At 47.0% G+C, this 15,211-nt stretch overlaps 1 long non-coding RNA gene across 1 annotated transcript in view; it reads right to left on the reverse strand.

Annotated features, from left to right (window-relative positions):
- LOC134911056 (uncharacterized) overlaps positions 1–14,174 on the reverse strand; it is a 57,457-nt gene extending 43,283 nt beyond the window's left edge. The window contains exon 1 of the long non-coding RNA XR_010176294.1: positions 14,025–14,174. This is a non-coding gene — a long non-coding RNA (uncharacterized LOC134911056). The remainder of the gene's footprint in view (positions 1–14,024) is intronic.
- Positions 14,175–15,211: the final 1,037 nt, after the last annotated feature.

The following is a 15,211-nucleotide window of genomic DNA, read 5'->3' on the forward strand; positions in this document are numbered from 1 at the left end:
TGCATCATGTGTGTGTTGTTATTATTATGTGTCCTTATCAGTGATGCCTTAGCTCATCCTCCTGTCTATCTATGTGTGACCCGGATGCTGCACTCCACTTACACACAGGCTCCATGCTGTAATGTGCATTGTGTGTGTGTTATTATTATGTGTCATTGTCAGTGATCCCCCCGCTCATCCTCCTGTCTATCTGTGTGTTACCAGAACGCTGTGCTCCACTTATACACAGGCTCCATGCTGTAATGTGCATTGTGTGTGTTATTATTATGTGGCATTTTCAGTGATTTCCCCGCTTATCCTCCTGTCTATCTGTGTATTACCCGGACGCTGCGCTCCACTTACACACAGGCTCCATGCTGTAATGTGCATCGTGTGTGTTATTATTATGTGTCAATATCAGTGATTCCTTCGCTCATCCTCCTGTCTACCTGTGTGTTACCCGAACGCTGCGCTCCACTTACACACAGCCTTCATGCTGTAATGTGCATCATGTGTGTTATTATTATGTGTCATTATCAGTGATGCCTTCGCTCATCCTCCTTTCTGTGTGTTACCCGGACGCTGCGCTCCACATACACACAGGCTCCATGCTGTAATGTGCTTTGTGTGTGTTATTATTATGTGGCATTTTCAGTGATTTCCCCGCTCATCCTCCTGTCTATCTGTGTATTACCCGGACGCTGCGCTCCACTTACACACAGGCTCCATGCTGTAATGTGCATCGTGTGTGTTATTATTATGTGTCATTATCAGTGATTCCTTCGCTCATCCTCCTGTCTACCTGTGTGTTACCGGGACGCTGCGCTCCACTTACACACAGGCTCCATGCTGTAATGTGAATCGTGTGTGTGTTATTATTATGTGACATTATCAGTGATTCCTTCGCTCATCCTCCTGTCTATCTGTGTGTTACCCGGACGCTGCGCTTCACTTACACACAGGCTCCATGCTCTAATGTGCATTGTGTGTGTTATTATTATGTGTCATTGTCAGTGATCTCCCCGCTCATTCTCCTGTCTATCTGTGTGTTACCCGGACGCTGCGCTCCACTTACACACAGGCTCCATGCTGTAATGTGCATTTTGTGTGTGTTATTATTATGTGACATTATCAGTGATTCCCCCGCTCATTCTCCTGTCTATCTGTGTGTTACCCGGATGCTGCGCTCCTCTTACACACAGGCTCCATGCTGTAATGTGCATTGTGTGTGTGTGTTATTATTATGTGTCATTATCAGTGATTCCCCCGCTCATCCTCCTGTCTATCTGTGTATTACCCGGACGCTGTGCTCCACTTACACACAGGCTCCATGCTGTAATGTGCATCATGTGTGTTATTATGTGTCATAATCATTGATTCCCCGCTCATTCTCCGGTCTATCTGTGTGTTACACGGACGCTGCGCTCCACTTACACACAGGCTCCATACTGTAATGTGCATTGTGTGTGTTATTATTATGTGTCATTATCAGTGATTCCCAGCTCATCCTCCTGTCTATCTGTGTGTTACCCGGACGCTGCCCTCCACTTAAACACAGGTTCCATGCTGTAATGTGCATCATGTGTGTGTTATTATTATGTGTCATTATCAGTGATTCTCCCGCTCATTCTCATGTCTATCTGTGTGTTACCCGGACGCTGCGCTCCACTTACACACAGGCTCCATGCTGTAATGTGCATCTTGTGTGTGTTATTATTATGTGTCATTATCAGTGATTCCCAAATTCATCCTCCTGTCTATCTGTTTGTTACCCGGACGCTGCGCTCCACTTACACATAGGCTCCATGCTGTAATGTGCATCGTGTGTGTGTTATTATTATGTGTCATTATCAGTGATTTACCCGCTCATCCTCCTGTCTATCTGTGTGTTACCCGGACGCTGCGCTCCACTTACACACAGGCTCCATGCTGTAATGTGCATCATATGTGTGTTATTATTAAGTGGCATTTTCAGTGATTTCCCCCACTCATCCTCCTGTCTATCTGTGTGTTACCGGGACGCTGAGCTCCACTTACACACAGGCTCCATGATGTAATGTGCATCATGTGTGTGTTATTATTATGTGTCATTAGCAATGATTTCCCCGCTCATCCTCCTGTCTATCTGTGTGTTAACCGGACACTGCGCTCCACTTACACACAGGCTCCATGCTGTAATGTGCATCCTGTTACACATTATTATGTGGCATTTTCAGTGATTCCCCCGCTCATCCTCCTGTCTGTCTGTGTGTTACCCGGATGCTGCGCTCCACTTACACACAGGCTCCATGCTGTAATGTGCATCCTGTTACACATTATTATGTGGCATTTTCAGTGATTCCCCCGCTCATCCTCCTGTCTGTCTGTGTGTTACCCGGATGCTGCGCTCCACTTACACACAGGCTCCATGCTGTAATCTGCATTGTGTGTGTGTTATTATTATGTATCATTATCAGTGATTCCCCCGCTCATCCTCCTGTCCATCTGTGTGCTACCAGGACGCTGCTCTCCACTTATACACAGGCTCCATTCTGTAATGTGCATTGTGTGTGTGTTATTATTATGTGTCATTATCAGTGATTCCCCCGCTCATCCTCCTGTCTGTGTTACCCGGACGCTGCGCTCCACTTACACACAGGCTCCATGCTGTAATGTGCATCGTGTGTGTGTTATTATTATGTGGTATTATCAGTGATTCTCCCGCTCATTCTCATGTCTATCTGTGTGTTACCCGGACGCTGCGCTCCACTTACACACAGGCTCCATGCTGTAATGTGCATCATGTGTGTGTTATTATTATGTGTCATTATCAGTGATGCCTTTGCTCATCTTCCTGTCTATCTGTGTGTTACCCGGACGCTGCGCTCCACATACACACAGGCTCCATGCTGTAATGTGCATCGTGTGTGTGTTATTATTATGTGGTATTATCAGTGATTCTCCCGCTCACTCTCATGTCTATCTGTGTGTTACCCGGACGCTGCGCTCCACTTACACACAGGCTCCATGCTGTAATGTGCATCTTGTGTGTGTTGTTATTATGTGTCATTATCAGTGATTCCCAAATTCATCCTCCTGTCTATCAGTTTGTTACCCGGACGCTGCGCTCCACTTACACATAGGCTCCATGCTGTAATGTGCATCGTGTGTGTGTTATTATTATGTGTCATTATCAGTGATTTACCCGCTCATCCTCCTGTCTATCTGTGTGTTACCCGGACGCTGCGCTCCACTTACACACAGGCTCCATGCTGTAATGTGCATCATATGTGTGTTATTATTAAGTGGGATTTTCAGTGATTTCCCCGCTCATCCTCCTGTCTATCTGTGTGTTACCCGGACGCTGCGCTCCACTTACACATAGGCTCCATGCTGTAATGTGCATCGTGTGTGTGTTATTATTATGTGTCATTATCAGTGATTTACCCGCTCATCCTCCTGTCTATCTGTGTGTTACCCGGACGCTGCGCTCCACTTACACATAGGCTCCATGCTGTAATGTGCATCGTGTGTGTGTTATTATTATGTGTCATTATCAGTGATTTACCCGCTCATCCTCCTGTCTATCTGTGTGTTACCGGGACGCTGCGCTCCACTTACACACAGGCTCCATGATGTAATGTGCATCATGTGTGTGTTATTATTATGTGTCATTATCAATGATTTCCCTGCTCATCCTCCTGTCTATCTGTGTGTTAACCGGACACTGCGCTCCACTTACACACAGGCTCCATGCTGTAATGTGCATCCTGTTACACATTATTATGTGGCATTTTCAGTGATTCCCCCGCTCATCCTCCTGTCTATCTGTGTGTTACCCGGATGCTGCGCTCCACTTACACACAGGCTCCATGCTGTAATCTGCATTGTGTGTGTGTTATTATTATGTATCATTATCAGTGATTCCCCCGCTCATCCTCCTGTCCATCTGTGTATTACCCGGACGCTGCGCTCCACATACACACAGGCTCCATGATGTAACGTGCATTGTGTGTGTGTTATTATTATGTGGTATTATCAGTGATTACCCCCTCTCATCCTCCTGTCTATCTGTGTGTTACCCGTACGCTGTGCTCCACTTACACACAGGCTCCATGCTGTAATGTGCCTTGTGTGTGTGTTATTATTATGTGGCATTTTCAGTGATTTCCCCGCTCATCCTCCTGTCTATCTGTGTGTTACCAGGACGCTGCGCTCCACTTACACACAGGCTCCATGCTGTAATGTGTATTGTGTGTGTGTTATTATTATGTGGTGTTATCAGTGATTACCCCCTCTCATCCTCCTGTCTATCTGTGTGTTACCCGTACGCTGTGCTCCACTTACACACAGGCTCCATGCTGTAATGTGCATTGTGTGTGTGTTATTATTATGTGTCATTTTCAGTGATTCCCCCGCCCCATCCTCCTGTCTATCTGTGTGTTACCAGGACGCTGTGCTCCACTTACACACAGGCTCCATGCTGTAATGTGCATCATGTGTGTGTAATTATTATGTGTAATTATCAGTGATTCCCCCCCGCTCATCCTCCTGTCTATCTGTGTGTTACCCAGACGCTGCGCTCCACTTACACACAGGCTCCATGCTGTAATGTGAATCATGTGTGTTATTTTTATGTGTCATTATCAGTGATTCCTCCGCTCATCCTCCTGTCTATCTGTGTGTTACCCGAACGCTGCGCTCCACTTACACACAGGCTCCATGCTGTAATGTGCATCATGTGTATTATTATGTGGTATTATCAGTGATTCCCCCGCTCATCCTCCTGTCTATCTGTGTGTTACCCGGATGCTGCGCTCCACTTACACACAGGCTCCATGCTGTAATGTGCATCATGTGTGTGTTATTATTATGTGTCATTATCAGTGATTCCCCGCTCATCCTCCTGTCTATCTGTGTGTTACCTGGACGCTACGCTCCACTTACACACAGCCTCCATGCTGTAATGTGTATCGTGTGTGTGTTATTATGTGTCATTACTGGGGATTCCCCCGCTCATCCTCCTGTCTATCTGTGTGTTACCCGGACGCTGCGCTCCACTTACACACAGGCTCCATGCTGTAATGTGCATCATGTGTGTGTTATTATTATGTGTCATTATCAGAGATTCCCAAATTCATCCTCCTGTCTATCTGTTTGTTACCCGGACGCTACGCTCCACTTACACACAGCCTCCATGCTGTAATGTGTATCATGTGTGTGTTATTATTATGTGTCATTATCAGTGATTCCTCCGCTCATCCTCCTGTCTATCGGTGTGTTACCCGGATGCTGCGCTCCACTTACACACAGGCTCCATGCTCTAATGTGCATTGTGTGTGTGTTATTATTATGTGTCATTATCAGTGATTCCTCCGCTCATCCTCCTGTCTATCTGTGTGTTACCCGGACGCTGCGCTCCACTTACACACAGGCTCCATGCTGTAATGTGCATCATGTGTGTTATTATTATGTGTCATTATCAGTGATTCCCCCGCTCATCCTCCTGTCTATCTGTGTGTTACCCGGACGCTGCGCTCCACTTACACACAGGCTCCATGCTGTAATGTGCATTGTGTGTGTTATTATTATGTGTCATTATCAGTGATTCCCCAACTCATCCTCCTGTCTATCTGTGTGTTACCCGGACGCTGCGCTCCACTTACACACAGGCTCCATGCTGTAATGTGCATCATGTGTGTTATTATTATGTGTCATTATCAGTGATTCCCCCGCTCATCCTCCTGTCTATCTGTGTGTTACCCGGACGCTGTGCTCCACTTACACACAGGCTCCATGCTGTAATGTGCATCATGTGTGTTATTATTATGTGTCATTATCAGTGATGCCTTCGCTCATCCTCCTTTCTGTGTGTTACCCGGACGCTGCGCTCCACATACACACAGGCTCCATGCTGTAATGTGCATCGTGTGTGTGTTATTATTATGTGTCATTATCAGTGATTCCCCCGCTCATCCTCCTGTCTATCTGTGTGTTACCCGGACGCTGCGCTCCACTTACACACAGGCTCCATGCTGTAATGTGCATCATGTGTGTGTTGTTATTATTATGTGTCCTTATCAGTGATGCCTTAGCTCATCCTCCTGTCTATCTATGTGTGACCCGGATGCTGCACTCCACTTACACACAGGCTCCATGCTGTAATGTGCATTGTGTGTGTGTTATTATTATGTGTCATTGTCAGTGATCCCCCCGCTCATCCTCCTGTCTATCTGTGTGTTACCAGAACGCTGTGCTCCACTTATACACAGGCTCCATGCTGTAATGTGCATTGTGTGTGTTATTATTATGTGGCATTTTCAGTGATTTCCCCGCTTATCCTCCTGTCTATCTGTGTATTACCCGGACGCTGCGCTCCACTTACACACAGGCTCCATGCTGTAATGTGCATCGTGTGTGTTATTATTATGTGTCAATATCAGTGATTCCTTCGCTCATCCTCCTGTCTACCTGTGTGTTACCCGAACGCTGCGCTCCACTTACACACAGCCTTCATGCTGTAATGTGCATCATGTGTGTTATTATTATGTGTCATTATCAGTGATGCCTTCGCTCATCCTCCTTTCTGTGTGTTACCCGGACGCTGCGCTCCACATACACACAGGCTCCATGCTGTAATGTGCTTTGTGTGTGTTATTATTATGTGGCATTTTCAGTGATTTCCCCGCTCATCCTCCTGTCTATCTGTGTATTACCCGGACGCTGCGCTCCACTTACACACAGGCTCCATGCTGTAATGTGCATCGTGTGTGTTATTATTATGTGTCATTATCAGTGATTCCTTCGCTCATCCTCCTGTCTACCTGTGTGTTACCCGAACGCTGCGCTCCACTTACACACAGCCTTCATGCTGTAATGTACATCATGTGTGTTATTATTATGTGTCATTATCAGTGATGCCTTCGCTCATCCTCCTTTCTGTGTGTTACCCGGACGCTGCGCTCCACATACACACAGGCTCCATGCTGTAATGTGCTTTGTGTGTGTTATTATTATGTGGCATTTTCAGTGATTTCCCCGCTCATCCTCCTGTCTATCTGTGTATTACCCGGACGCTGCGCTCCACTTACACACAGGCTCCATGCTGTAATGTGCATCGTGTGTGTTATTATTATGTGTCATTATCAGTGATTCCTTCGCTCATCCTCCTGTCTACCTGTGTGTTACCGGGACGCTGCGCTCCACTTACACACAGGCTCCATGCTGTAATGTGAATCGTGTGTGTGTTATTATTATGTGACATTATCAGTGATTCCTTCGCTCATCCTCCTGTCTATCTGTGTGTTACCCGGACGCTGCGCTTCACTTACACACAGGCTCCATGCTCTAATGTGCATTGTGTGTGTTATTATTATGTGTCATTGTCAGTGATCTCCCCGCTCATTCTCCTGTCTATCTGTGTGTTACCCGGACGCTGCGCTCCACTTACACACAGGCTCCATGCTGTAATGTGCATTTTGTGTGTGTTATTATTATGTGACATTATCAGTGATTCCCCCGCTCATTCTCCTGTCTATCTGTGTGTTACCCGGATGCTGCGCTCCACTTACACACAGGCTCCATGCTGTAATGTGCATTGTGTGTGTGTGTTATTATTATGTGTCATTATCAGTGATTCCCCCGCTCATCCTCCTGTCTATCTGTGTGTTACCCGGACGCTGTGCTCCACTTACACACAGGCTCCATGCTGTAATGTGCATCATGTGTGTTATTATGTGTCATAATCATTGATTCCCCGCTCATTCTCCGGTCTATCTGTGTGTTACACGGACGCTGCGCTCCACTTACACACAGGCTCCATACTGTAATGTGCATTGTGTGTGTTATTATTATGTGTCATTATCAGTGATTCCCAGCTCATCCTCCTGTCTATCTGTGTGTTACCCGGACGCTGCCCTCCACTTAAACACAGGTTCCATGCTGTAATGTGCATCATGTGTGTGTTATTATTATGTGTCATTATCAGTGATTCTCCCGCTCATTCTCATGTCTATCTGTGTGTTACCCGGACGCTGCGCTCCACTTACACACAGGCTCCATGCTGTAATGTGCATCTTGTGTGTGTTATTATTATGTGTCATTATCAGTGATTCCCAAATTCATCCTCCTGTCTATCTGTTTGTTACCCAGACGCTGCGCTCCACTTACACATAGGCTCCATGCTGTAATGTGCATCGTGTGTGTGTTATTATTATGTGTCATTATCAGTGATTTACCCGCTCATCCTCCTGTCTATCTGTGTGTTACCCGGACGCTGCGCTCCACTTACACACAGGCTCCATGCTGTAATGTGCATCATATGTGTGTTATTATTAAGTGGCATTTTCAGTGATTTCCCCCACTCATACTCCTGTCTATCTGTGTGTTACCGGGACGCTGAGCTCCACTTACACACAGGCTCCATGATGTAATGTGCATCATGTGTGTGTTATTATTATGTGTCATTAGCAATGATTTCCCCGCTCATCCTCCTGTCTATCTGTGTGTTAACCGGACACTGCGCTCCACTTACACACAGGCTCCATGCTGTAATGTGCATCCTGTTACACATTATTATGTGGCATTTTCAGTGATTCCCCCGCTCATCCTCCTGTCTGTCTGTGTGTTACCCGGATGCTGCGCTCCACTTACACACAGGCTCCATGCTGTAATGTGCATCCTGTTACACATTATTATGTGGCATTTTCAGTGATTCCCCCGCTCATCCTCCTGTCTGTCTGTGTGTTACCCGGATGCTGCGCTCCACTTACACACAGGCTCCATTCTGTAATGTGCATTGTGTGTGTGTTATTATTATGTGTCATTATCAGTGATTCCCCCGCTCATCCTCCTGTCTGTGTTACCCGGACGCTGCGCTCCACTTACACACAGGCTCCATGCTGTAATGTGCATCGTGTGTGTGTTATTATTATGTGGTATTATCAGTGATTCTCCCGCTCATTCTCATGTCTATCTGTGTGTTACCCGGACGCTGCGCTCCACTTACACACAGGCTCCATGCTGTAATGTGCATCATGTGTGTGTTATTATTATGTGTCATTATCAGTGATGCCTTCGCTCATCTTCCTGTCTATCTGTGTGTTACCCGGACGCTGCGCTCCACATACACACAGGCTCCATGCTGTAATGTGCATCGTGTGTGTGTTATTATTATGTGGTATTATCAGTGATTCTCCCGCTCACTCTCATGTCTATCTGTGTGTTACCCGGACGCTGCGCTCCACTTACACACAGGCTCCATGCTGTAATGTGCATCTTGTGTGTGTTATTATTATGTGTCATTATCAGTGATTCCCAAATTCATCCTCCTGTCTATCAGTTTGTTACCCGGACGCTGCGCTCCACTTACACATAGGCTCCATGCTGTAATGTGCATCGTGTGTGTGTTATTATTATGTGTCATTATCAGTGATTTACCCGCTCATCCTCCTGTCTATCTGTGTGTTACCCGGACGCTGCGCTCCACTTACACACAGGCTCCATGCTGTAATGTGCATCATATGTGTGTTATTATTAAGTGGCATTTTCAGTGATTTCCCCCACTCATCCTCCTGTCTATCTGTGTGTTACCGGGACGCTGCGCTCCACTTACACACAGGCTCCATGATGTAATGTGCATCATGTGTGTGTTATTATTATGTGTCATTATCAATGATTTCCCCGCTCATCCTCCTGTCTATCTGTGTGTTAACCGGACACTGCGCTCCACTTACACACAGGCTCCATGCTGTAATGTGCATCCTGTTACACATTATTATGTGGCATTTTCAGTGATTCCCCCGCTCATCCTCCTGTCTATCTGTGTGTTACCCGGATGCTGCGCTCCACTTACACACAGGCTCCATGCTGTAATCTGCATTGTGTGTGTGTTATTATTATGTATCATTATCAGTGATTCCCCCGCTCATCCTCCTGTCCATCTGTGTATTACCCGGACGCTGCGCTCCACATACACACAGGCTCCATGATGTAATGTGCATTGTGTGTGTGTTATTATTATGTGGTATTATCAGTGATTACCCCCTCTCATCCTCCTGTCTATCTGTGTGTTACCCGTACGCTGTGCTCCACTTACACACAGGCTCCATGCTGTAATGTGCCTTGTGTGTGTGTTATTATTATGTGGCATTTTCAGTGATTTCCCCGCTCATCCTCCTGTCTATCTGTGTGTTACCAGGACGCTGCGCTCCACTTACACACAGGCTCCATGCTGTAATGTGTATTGTGTGTGTGTTATTATTATGTGGTATTATCAGTGATTACCCCCTCTCATCCTCCTGTCTATCTGTGTGTTACCCGTACGCTGTGCTCCACTTACACACAGGCTCCATGCTGTAATGTGCATTGTGTGTGTGTTATTATTATGTGTCATTTTCAGTGATTCCCCCGCCCCATCCTCCTGTCTATCTGTGTGTTACCAGGACGCTGTGCTCCACTTACACACAGGCTCCATGCTGTAATGTGCATCATGTGTGTGTAATTATTATGTGTAATTATCAGTGATTCCCCCCCGCTCATCCTCCTGTCTATCTGTGTGTTACCCAGACGCTGCGCTCCACTTACACACAGGCTCCATGCTGTAATGTGAATCATGTGTGTTATTTTTATGTGTCATTATCAGTGATTCCTCCGCTCATCCTCCTGTCTATCTGTGTGTTACCCGAACGCTGCGCTCCACTTACACACAGGCTCCATGCTGTAATGTGCATCATGTGTATTATTATGTGGTATTATCAGTGATTCCCCCGCTCATCCTCCTGTCTATCTGTGTGTTACCCGGATGCTGCGCTCCACTTACACACAGGCTCCATGCTGTAATGTGCATCATGTGTGTGTTATTATTATGTGTCATTATCAGTGATTCCCCGCTCATCCTCCTGTCTATCTGTGTGTTACCTGGACGCTACGCTCCACTTACACACAGCCTCCATGCTGTAATGTGTATCGTGTGTGTGTTATTATGTGTCATTACTGGGGATTCCCCCGCTCATCCTCCTGTCTATCTGTGTGTTACCCGGACGCTGCGCTCCACTTACACACAGGCTCCATGCTGTAATGTGCATCATGTGTGTGTTATTATTATGTGTCATTATCAGTGATTCCCCAGCTCATCCTCCTGTCTATCTGTGTGTTACCCGGATGCTGCGCTCCACATACACACAGGCTCCATGCTGTAATGTGCATCGTGTTTGTGTTATTATTATGTGTCATTTTCAGTGATTCCCCCGCTCATCCTCCTGTCTATCTATGTGTTACCCGGACGCTGCGCTCCACTTACACACAGGCTCCATGCTGTAATGTGCATTGTGTGTGTGTTATTATTATGTGTCATTATCAGTGATTCCCCTGCTCATCCTCCTGTCTATCTGTGTGTTACCCGGATGCTGCGCTCCACTTATACACAGGCTCCATGCTGTAATGTGCATCGTGTGTGTGTTATTATTATGTGTCATTATCAGTGATTCCCCCGCTCATTCTCCTGTCTATCTGTGTGTTACCCGGACGCTGTACTCCACTTACACACAGGCTCCATGCTGTAATGTGCATTGTGTGTGTGTGGTATTATTAGTGATACACCCGCTCATCCTCCTGTCTATCTGTGTGTTAACCGGACGCTACGCTCCACTTTCACACAGGCTCCATGCTGTAATGTGCATCGTGTGTATGTTATTATTATGTGTCATTATCAGTGATTCCCCCGCTCATCCTCCTGTCTATCTCTGTGTTACCCGGACGCTGCGCTCCACTTACACACAGGCTCCATGCTGTAATGTGCATCATGTGTGTGTTATTATTATGTGTCATTATCAGTGATTCCCCCGCTCATCCTCCTGTCTATCTGTGTGTTAACCGGACGCTACGCTCCACTTTCACACAGACTCCATGCTGTAATGTGCATCATGTGTGTGTTATTATTATGTGGTATTATCAGTGATTCCCCCGCTCATCCTCCTGTCTATCTGTGTGTTACCCGAACGCTGCGCTACACTTACACACAGGCTCCATGCTGTAATGTGCATCATGTGTGTGTTATTATTATGTGTCATTATCAGTGATTCCCCGCTCATCCTCCTGTCTATCTGTGTGTTAACCGGACGCTACGCTCCACTTTCACACAGGCTCCATGCTGTAATGTGCATCGTGTGTATGTTATTATTATGTGTCATTATCAGTGATTCCCCCGCTCATCCTCCTGTCTATCTCTGTGTTACCCGGACGCTGCGCTCCACTTACACACAGGCTCCATGCTGTAATGTGCATCATGTGTGTGTTATTATTATGTGTCATTATCAGTGATTCCCCCGCTCATCCTCCTGTCTATCTGTGTGTTAACCGGACGCTACGCTCCACTTTCACACAGACTCCATGCTGTAATGTGCATCATGTGTGTGTTATTATTATGTGGTATTATCAGTGGCACCCCCACTCATCCTCCTGTCTATCTGTGTGTGACCCGGATGCTGCGCTCCACTTACACACAGGCTCCATGCTGTAATGTGCATCATGTGTGTGTTATTATTATGTGTCATTATCAGTGATTCCCCCGCTCATCCTCCTGTCTATCTGTGTGTTAACCGGACGCTACGCTCCACTTTCACACAGACTCCATGCTGTAATGTGCATCATGTGTGTGTTATTATTATGTGGTATTATCAGTGATTCCCCCGCTCATCCTCCTGTCTATCTGTGTGTTACCCGAACGCTGCGCTACACTTACACACAGGCTCCATGCTGTAATGTGCATCATGTGTGTGTTATTATTATGTGTCATTATCAGTGATTCCCCGCTCATCCTCCTGTCTATCTGTGTGTTAACCGGACGCTACGCTCCACTTTCACACAGGCTCCATGCTGTAATGTGCATCGTGTGTATGTTATTATTATGTGTCATTATCAGTGATTCCCCCGCTCATCCTCCTGTCTATCTCTGTGTTTCCCGGACGCTGCGCTCCACTTACACACAGGCTCCATGCTGTAATGTGCATCATGTGTGTGTTATTATTATGTGTCATTATCAGTGATTCCCCCGCTCATCCTCCTGTCTATCTGTGTGTTAACCGGACGCTACGCTCCACTTTCACACAGACTCCATGCTGTAATGTGCATCATGTGTGTGTTATTATTATGTGGTATTATCAGTGGCACCCCCACTCATCCTCCTGTCTATCTGTGTGTGACCCGGATGCTGCGCTCCACTTACACACAGGCTCCATGCTGTAATGTGCATCATGTGTGTGTTATTATTATGTTACATTATCAGTGATTCCCCGCTCATCCTCCTGTCTATCTGTGTGTTACCCGGATGCTGCGCTCCACTTACACACAGGCTCCATGCTGTAATGTGCATCGTGTGTATGTTATTATTACGTGTCATTATCAGTGATTCCTCCGCTCATCCTCCTGTCTATCTGTGTGTTACCCGGACGCTGTGCTCCACTTACACACAGGCTCCATGCTGTAATGTGCATCGTGTGTGTGTGTTATTATTATGTGTCATTATCAGTGATTCCCCCGCTCATCCTCCTGTCTATCTGTGTGTTACCCGGACGCTGCGGTCCACTTACACACAGGCTCCATGCTGTAATGTGCATCGCGTGTGTTATTATTATGTGGTATTATCAGTGATTCCCCCGCTCATCCTCCTGTCTATCTGTGTGTTACCCGGACGCTGCGCTCCACTTACACACAGGCTCCATGCTGTAATGTGCATTGTGTGTGTGTGTTATTATTATGTGTCATTATCAGTGATTCCCCCGCTCATCCTCCTGTCTATCTGTGTGTTACCCGGACGCTGCGGTCCACTTACACACAGGCTCCATGCTGTAATGTGCATCGCGTGTGTTATTATAATGTGTCATTATCAGTGATTCCCCCGCTCCTCCTCCTGTCTATCTGTGTGTTACCTGGACGCTGCGCTCCACTTACACACAGGCTCCATGCTGTAATGTGCATCGCGTGTGTTATTATAATGTGTCATTATCAGTGATTCCCCCGCTCCTCCTCCTGTCTATCTGTGTGTTACCTGGACGCTGCGCTCCACTTACCAGCAGGATCCAGGCATTGCTTACGGCAGTCGTGGTAGCAGCACTTCTGGTTATCATCACAGTCCCAGTCACTTCCACACTTCGGAGAATTTTTATTGTTCTTTGTACATATATGTAACATGAGGAATATGTTCACCTTACACTCTCCTGTTTTTATTTCTGGATAGATAAAAGTAAAGACGTCTCATTATCTGGTTATCAGTAATAGTTTCACTAGTCAATCGGTTACTTTTTTTTTCAAATGCGTTGTAATCAAAAGGTCAACAGTTATGAAATCAACAGTGTTAAATTGTTGATGGGTAACATGTTAACATTCTCATAATGTCAAAATGTGAAATGTTGACAATGCTAGAACGTTGACAGTAGGGTGAGCCCTCAGGTGCTGGTTTAGGTTGCTGATGGAGGTTAGAGCTAGGCTGCGGAATAAAGGTCAGGGTTAGGCTTCGGGATTGAGGTTAGGGTTAGGTTGCCGGGGAGAGGTGGTGTGCAAGGTGGAGGTTAGAGCTAGGCTGCAAGGTGGAGCTTAGGGCTAGGCTGTGGGATGTCAGATAGGGTTAGGCTGCTGGGGGAGAGAGGTTAGGGTTTGTCTGTGGACAGCGGCTAGGGCTAGGCTGCGTGGTGGAGGTTAGGGCTAGGCTGCAGGGTGGAGGTTATGGCTAGGCTGCAGTAGAGAAGGTAGATTTGACTGCAGGGTAGGAGGTTAGGGCTAGGCTGTGGGGGGAGGTTAGGGCTAGGCTGCAGGGGGAGGTTAGGGCAAGGCTGCAGGGGGATGCTAGTGCTAGGCTGCAGGGCAGGGAGATTAGGGTTAGACTGCAGGGGGGAGGTTAGGGCTAGGCTGCGGGTTGAGGTTAGGACTGAGCTGCAGGGGGAGGGAGGTTGGGTTTGGCTGCAGGGGAGGGAGGTTAGGGTAAGGCTGCAGGCTGTAAGTTAGCAATACACTGCAGGGGGAAGAAGGTTAGATTTGGCTACAGAGGTGGGAGGTTAGGGTTAGGCTGCTGGGGGAGAGTGGTTAGGGTTTGGCTGTGGGGGCAGTTAGGCCTAGGCTGTGGGGTGGAGGTTAGGGCTAGTCTGTGGGGTGGAGTTTAGGGCTAGGCTACTTGGTGAAGATTAGGGCTAGGCTGGAGGATGGTGGTTAGAGTTACGCTGCTGGGGGAGGGTGATTAGGATTTGGCTGTGGGGGCGGTTAG

Source organism: Pseudophryne corroboree, chromosome 4, assembly GCF_028390025.1.
Source record: "Pseudophryne corroboree isolate aPseCor3 chromosome 4, aPseCor3.hap2, whole genome shotgun sequence".
Taxonomy (NCBI): Eukaryota; Metazoa; Chordata; class Amphibia; order Anura; family Myobatrachidae; genus Pseudophryne; species Pseudophryne corroboree.